The sequence below is a fragment of the Scylla paramamosain genome, chromosome 31, assembly GCF_035594125.1.
Source record: "Scylla paramamosain isolate STU-SP2022 chromosome 31, ASM3559412v1, whole genome shotgun sequence".
Taxonomy (NCBI): domain Eukaryota; kingdom Metazoa; phylum Arthropoda; class Malacostraca; order Decapoda; family Portunidae; genus Scylla; species Scylla paramamosain.
Genome location: NC_087181.1, coordinates 9,546,317 through 9,553,816, shown reverse-complemented (window position 1 = coordinate 9,553,816; position 7,500 = coordinate 9,546,317). Strand labels below are relative to the sequence as shown.

At 41.5% G+C, this 7,500-nt stretch overlaps 1 long non-coding RNA gene across 1 annotated transcript in view; it reads right to left on the bottom strand.

Moving 5' to 3' along the window:
* LOC135116306 (uncharacterized) overlaps positions 1 to 1,309 on the bottom strand; it is an 82,009-nt gene extending 80,700 nt beyond the window's left edge. The window contains exon 1 of the long non-coding RNA XR_010276237.1: positions 1,084 to 1,309. This is a non-coding gene — a long non-coding RNA (uncharacterized LOC135116306). The remainder of the gene's footprint in view (positions 1 to 1,083) is intronic.
* Positions 1,310 to 7,500: the final 6,191 nt, after the last annotated feature.

The window sequence follows — 7,500 nt, the reverse complement described above, 5'->3', positions numbered from 1 at the left end:
ACACACACACACACAGAATATAAGGGTAACAGCAACAAGTCAGTATTCTCATACTACATACCTACTTATATTCACCTACCATCCCTTTCCATAATTTTGTCTTATCTCCTTTAAAATTCCTTAGTGACTTGACACTATCATCATGATAAATGAGTATATGTCAGTCATCTACCACTCTATTCAATAATTCGTCTCTTCTTTCTCATCTTAAAATTAATTCTATCTAACTTTAATCCACTGCTTCTAATCCTATCGTAATTACTAGCTCAAAGGATATTATTTATATACCACTTGTCATATCCCTTATGCCACTTAAAATACCTGTCTCAGATTCCTTCTCCATCTGCACCTCTCTAGCAAATGTAAATCTAAAAGCTATAATCTTCTCTTGCAAGAATATTTCACAACCCTTGTATACTTTTAGCCATTCTTCTCTGTACTGACTCTCTCTCTCTCTCTTACAAACCTGCTGAAGTTGTTCGCCGCTTTATTATTCGTTTCTTTTTGTCCCCATAGGGAAGGTTGTTTGACGCTTAGTTACAACTCTGACCATAGAGTACTCACTTTCCCTCCTTAGCATTTATGTTCTCCCAGGCAAACCTCACTCTTAATTCGTCATTCATTCATTGCCCGAGTTACCAACAAACTTACTCTAGAAATAGAAGGAGAAAAAGAAGTCTGCAATAGTCAACGCAATTAATGTTAGCGAAAAACATTTTTATATATTATATCCAGTGTAACATAAACAACAGCAGTGTGTGTGTGTGTGTGTGTGTGAATAGCCCCCGTTTATTGGTATTGCCACAGCTTAAGCATTATCGCGTGTTTCGAAGCTTCATTCTCTCTCTCTCTCTCTCTCTCTCTCTCTCTGTTGGTGCGAGGACAAACTCGTACTTGCTCTTCATCTCGCTAGTCAGGGATTCATTACGATCGAGAAACACGGATGATTAAGAATAAGAATCTAATTCTCTTTCGTCTTAACAATGTCCCAGCACAATGTTCAGATACGTACAAACATATCTTGCGCTCCACCGAATCTCCTCATCAACACAACACAAAATCCTCCAAGATGGCAACACTCACCACAAAGTCACGGAGACCTGGGTCATCTCGCTACTTCTTTCTTGTCCCTCATTGCTCGTCACAACACTCAGCCACTGCCATTTGCACCATGTGTCGCACGGCGTAGTGGCATTACACAGGATGGCCGCTGCCAGTCATGAGGCAGCGTAATGGGCACCAAGGAAACTAGTGACTCGAACTACATACTCGCAGAGCACTGCCTCACACGCAACTGGCTGCGCGGCGAGGTTCCTTGGTGGTACCGAGGCAGTCAACAATCAAGAGATGATGGGAAGAGTAAGAGAAAGAGAGACGCTTCAGAAGAGCTCCGATTCTACAGTGCTGTCATCTGTGTTAGAGGAAGGCTGTCATAGAAAACGTAGGAAATTATTCTATGCGGTTATCAGTGTTCTTTGGCAGAATACTGTGTGACTTCCGTCTATTTAGTTTCATTCGTATACATGATAATTTATGCCCTCTATGAAATCTTATTACAAAGTCTTTCTGTCTCTTGTAATAAATTAGCGCCACAGAAAGAGAGACTGCATTCTCTTTATGTGCCTCTTAAAAATATTTAAAACTCATATAGGGCCGCAGAACAAATGATAAATGATAAAATACGCACAAAGCTCTAAGAGTAAGCCTTACATTAAGTGGCCGAAAGATAAACCTGGAAGGAAAAGGTGAGACAAAATGGGGAAAGGATCGATGCTAGCATTAAACCACTGAAATGTGGTTCTCTTGAGCCGGGATTAGAACTTGCTGGTAGGTGACCACAGCCAACCAGGCCAAACTCTGAACAAAACAACACTTTTGAACTTCGGAAATTAACCATTTCGGAACCTGCAGGAGAAAAAAAAATAAGGAGAAAATTTAAGGGAAATTTAACAGGAAAGAATCGGGAAATCTAAAGCATTTAATACTAATAGAAGGGAACTGCATTATATTCTGGAAGGCGTCACGTCATGTTCAACTTCTCAGGTGAAGGTAATCATGGAAGAAAATGTGTAATGCTTTGTAGCAGGAGTGATCCAAATACTGAGGTCTGGGATCCCAATTGTGAACGGCAGACTGGACATTTCTCAAGATTTGCTGCGCTTGTGTCTATTCCTATATTTGTGTGTGTTTGTCGAGAGAGAGAGAGAGAGAGAGAGAGAGAGAGAGAGAGAGAGAGAGGAGAGAGAGAGAGAGAGAGAGAGAGAGAGAGAGAGAGAGAGAGAGATCGTACAAAGGTATAATGTTCGGAGGAATGTCTCTCGTGCAGTTTTCCCTCTATTTTGCAGATACGATCAGAATGCATGGGTGGATTTGCATAGATAAGCAGAGAGGGACGGCAGCAGTTTTTGTAGGAGCGGATGGCGGATGTGTTTGTTAGCAGTGACTCGCTGCAATGCTGGGCGAGGCAGCGCGTACAGTTCCTCTTTGTTTCCCCTCACAGTTATCCTCTGCTTTTGCCAAGTGTTTGTTGTGTAATATCGCAGTGTTAGGGATTTGTCAGTGCTATAAAAGTCCTTAATGGAGTTTTGATTCGTCCAATGCTGCGTTTTTGTTGCGCAGTGTAGGCACTTTTACTTTCCTGCTAATGAGAGTCGTGCTTAAATACCTCAATTATCATCCACCTCCTCCTTTCCATCCTCTCTCTCTCTCTCTCTCTCTCTCTCTCTCTCTCTCTCTCTCTCTCTCTCTCTCTCTCTCTCTCTCTCTCTCTCTCGCATCTGGTGGCACTTTTTCTATGGTCGTGCGTTCAAGGCCCCTGTGAGCAAAGGGCTGGGAAGTTGGAGTCAGCCAACAGGTCTTTCTGGTGACGCAGCCATAGTCTAGGCTGACTCAGGTCTCATGTTGGTTTAGAGAGGCCCTGGGTACCCATCATGAGCTCACACTTTCCCTTCACTCTGTCATTCACTAAGGAACTTTAATTTGTAACACATACACACACACACACACACACACTCTCTCTCTCTCTCTCTCTCTCTCTCTCTCTCTCTCTCTCTCTCTCTCTCTCTTAATCACCCTTGTTATATGCCCTATACCACTTAAAGATTTCTGTAAGGTTAAGAAGGGAGCTGATAGAGGTCTTGAAGTGGTATAGGGGATATAACAACGGTGACCTAAGCAAAATTCTCAGGATTAGGAATCAGGATTGAACAAGAAATAATGGGTTCAAGTTTGAAAAATTTAGGTTCAAGAAAGAGATAGGAAGGAACTGGCTCTCAAAAAAGAGTGGTAGATGAATGGAATGGAGTCAGTAATCACGTTGTTGGTGCCGAATCATTAGGGGGCTTTAAAAGATCAGACATATTTATGAATGAGGATGATAGATGGAAATAGGTGGGTATTTTCATACAGTGATTGCCACGTGTAGGCCTGGTAGCTTCTAGCAGCTTCCATTATTTTCTAATGTTCTTATCTCTCTCTCTCTCTCTCTCTCTCTCTCTCTCTCTCTCTCTCTCTCTCTCTCTCTCTCTCTCTCTCTCTCTCTCTCTCTCTCTCTCTCTCTCTCTCTCTCAAACAGCTCATTCTATTTAACATTTTTCCTCCGATATCACAGAAAAAAATATTGTTTTCAAATTTTTTATCTTCAAAGATAAGATGCCAACATAAATTGGAAAAAAAATATTACTGTAATTTAATACTCCTCTTTGTCCTCCTCCTCCTTTCCTTCCCTTCATCCTCTTCCTTGTATTCTTGCTCCTACTTCTCCATCTCTTCATTTTCATTACCGTCGAGGCCGCCGCTGCGGATCATTCCGTGGTGCTAATACGTAGTGACAAAAGTAAGCCATAGTGAACGATGCGTAGTGAAAGTTCCCATGAAGGCCGTGATCACAGCTGTCCTTGCCCCCCACCAAGTGAGCAGCAGTTAACATGTGGGCAGATTAATGGGAAAAAAAAAAAAAAAAATCATTGTCGAGCCGGAGAGAACAAGAGTGTGAAAACTGGAGCTGATAGTTCCCCTCGACATCGATAATCATATTTTGATTATGTCTGCTTTTTACACCGAGCGTTAATGAGAAACTGAATTCTTTCCTTTTTTTTCTTTTTTTTTTTTTACAAGGCAGCGAATACCGAAGTGTAATACCTGCAGTGTTGTTGATGCGGATGTCGTGCGTATTTTTTTTTTTTTTCATGTAAGAGAGGTTCTGGCCAAGGGCAACAAAGAGACGGCGAAAAAAGACTCACTGTGTGCCACATTTTATGTCATTGTATGTCACAATATTGTGCTTGTTAAGGATTTTTTCTTTTTTTCTGTACATTGATGCTCTTCATGAGATTACGGTCACTAAGGTGATGAGGTTTTGGGACCAATGATGCGAAAGAGACAAATACAGATGATCAGTAAGGAACAATGGACAGTGATGAAGGCTCACAGTAGGTGCCGGATATTTTACACGCTCTTTATTGCGTCTTTAACATGAACCAAATAAAGAAGAAGAAAACATGAAATGTCACAGTAAAAAAAGAAACTCCCGTATGAAAGTTGGTAAAGACATTTCGATAAACCAGATCACTTAGATCAAGAAGGAGAAACGTGAGCGAAGACCAGTGAATGCGGGATGAAGAAGGAACGGGCAGCACACACGACCAGCAGCGACACACGAGTCACCATTGCAACCCTGCCACACGTTATATGATGCATACCACGAGTGGAGCAGCATAACACATCATGTCAAATGGTGAGGGGGGAAATAAACTCTCATGTATGCCATTATGCCGCCTCAGAAGACAATGGAGGAGTGGTCAGCGAGCAAAAGTAGAGCTTGCCCACATATGTGTCCTCAAGTGATTGAATATCACCCACATGCCCTCAGGTAAGTGTCCCAGTGTATACATTGGGGAGATGTGGAGGCAACACGAGCCTCAGTAAAAAAAAAAAAAAAAAAATCTTGCCTGCTGACTATCCAAGCATCCAAGAAATCCTGCAGGCTAACAATTACACTATTACAAATTCTTTTGTCTTTTGTCTTTTTGTCAATATATATACGATTCACGTCATTCTTGTTCTTGTCCTCGTCCTCTTAATCCTTCCCTTTGCAATTCTCGTTAATTCACGCAAGACAGACTGGCACACAAGCCCAACACATGCATTATAATGAGTCCCTGGGCGGCTCACTCGACGAGCTGAGGATAATTGCAAGTTTTGATAAACACGACCCAGTTCGTTAATGAGTTGGAAACCGCTTCGCATTATCCCTGCCTGGGGGCGGAGAGAACTATGGAGATGAATCACTCTGTGTCCTGCGACGCCATCTGGCGCTTCCCACGAGGTGATTCACAACTGTAGGAACACGGAAGCTTAGGGGAAGCTAAAAATGGTGCAGGGTTAGCTAAGGGAACACAGGAAAAAGGAAAGATGTGGATACAGAGAATAGGATTATGGTGGAGAAAAGAGCGGTACATAAATGAGGAAAATGTGATAGCTTTAAGTGCGATAAAAAGAAAATCTTAGTAAATGGATAGAGAAAAAAAAAAAAAAACTAAAGAAAACTGGAAGGTACTTAGGGAAACAACAGATCGAGACAAGAATGTAAGGGACGAAACCTGACAAACAAGAGTAATGGAGAAATTACGCAAAGGTGAAGAAAAGTAACATGGATAGAAAAAAAAAAATAGATAAATAAATGGAACAACAGTGGTGAAGGAAAGATATTTTTAAAGGGAAAATACGAGTAGATGGGGGAAAAGATTAAGCAATTTCTGAAGAGGTCCAAAGAAGGAGGAAAAATACAGCGAACACGCTTTAAAAGGAAAAGCAATAAAAAAGCACCTCATTCCTCGGAGTTGCCCGCATCCTTTCTCTGCTTGTGTCAATTATAAACAAAGGGACGTGTACCTGGGTCTGCCTTCTTCACCTCCAGCTTTAATAAGTCCCACATTGAACAAGGTGGTGTTTTGTTTCAGGAATGTATTAGTACTTCACTCTTGTGCTATTGTATCAGGTGTCCTCCTACAAAAGGAGTATTAAAACTAGCATTAGAAAACAATAGAAAACAACATGAAAACGAATTTCTCAAGGATATACAACAGAAAGGCAGAGGTTAAAACATTTTAGTCTCGCATGATGCCCCCGCCAGGCCACAAATATTGGATCCCGTCCCCGCCCCACGACACTGAAGGTGAAAAATTAGTCAGACAATCCTCTCTCATCTCGCGTGTATCTCCCTATCTTTCATCTTCCCCCCTGCTGCAAACAGTGCCAGCCTTTCCCTACCTTTCTTTTTCATCCCAAGGACTACTCTTTCCCCTTCTGCTCTCAATGAACGCCGCCCCACACGCAATATTGGCGAAATAATGCAGTGGGTGGCCAAGGTAGCGACAGGAGGTGAAGGATGAGGCCCAGATACTGAAAGGTAGCACAGGAAGGGGTAACATGCAAGGCTTTTAGGCAGGACAAGCGCAGGAAGGTAATATACAACTGGAAATAAAGGAAATAAAGGAGGATAATAGATGGGGACAAAGGGTAAGACGTGAAGAGTACATTCAGGGAATATAAACATGTGGAAGGAAAGGAACTAGGTAAACCAAAGAACTATATTTATTTGGAAATATACGTATGGCAGAAAATATAAAGTAAACTTGACAAAATATATCTCTGAAAATAAATAGGTGGATTAAAATATGCAGGCTGAAAAAAAAAAGAAAAAAAGTAAATTATAGATATAAAACGAGTGAAACTGTAAATTTGAAGCAGAAAAGTGATGAGTAAAGGTAACTTTTACAAAAGTAAAAACGAATCAGCGATATATACGACTAATACCGTGCGAGCGGAGAACAAACATGAAGGGCGAGATAAAAATCATTAAAGAGGAAAAGAATCGCAAAAATAACTAGCAGAATAACGAAAGATGAAAAGGAAAGACGAACGAATAATCGGATTGCAGAACAGAATGACACGAGGGATAGAACATGAACACGAACACACCGTCATAAAAGATCACAGGACCGATGGAGAATAATACAATAATCTCAAACAGAAGATGATCTCTTCCTCCTTCTTCTCTTGTTTTTTTTTTCTCCTCCTGTCTCCTTATCTTTTTATTTCTCCTCCTCCTCCTCCTCCTCCTCCTCCTCCTCCTCCTCCTCCTCCTCCTCTTCCTCCTCCTCCTCCTCCTCCTCCTCCTCCTCCTGCTCCTCCTGCTCCTCCTCTTCCACTTCCTCCACCTCCTCCACCTTCTCTTTTTCTTCCTTCTCTTCCTTTAGCTGAGTCACCAACCCATCCTCAAATTTTGCACATTGACAAGCACTCCCATTGAATGGTCTGAAAAGTGGTAATGAACTTTAATTTTGATAAATGCCACGTATTACATATCGAAAATAGCAATCTTCAGGGAATCATAAGATTAGTAATGCTCCCATCAAAAGTGTGGATGCTGAAAAAGATCTAGGAGTTTTAGTGTCAACAGATCTAAATAATGGACCGAAGTTATTAGACTTGCCAGTG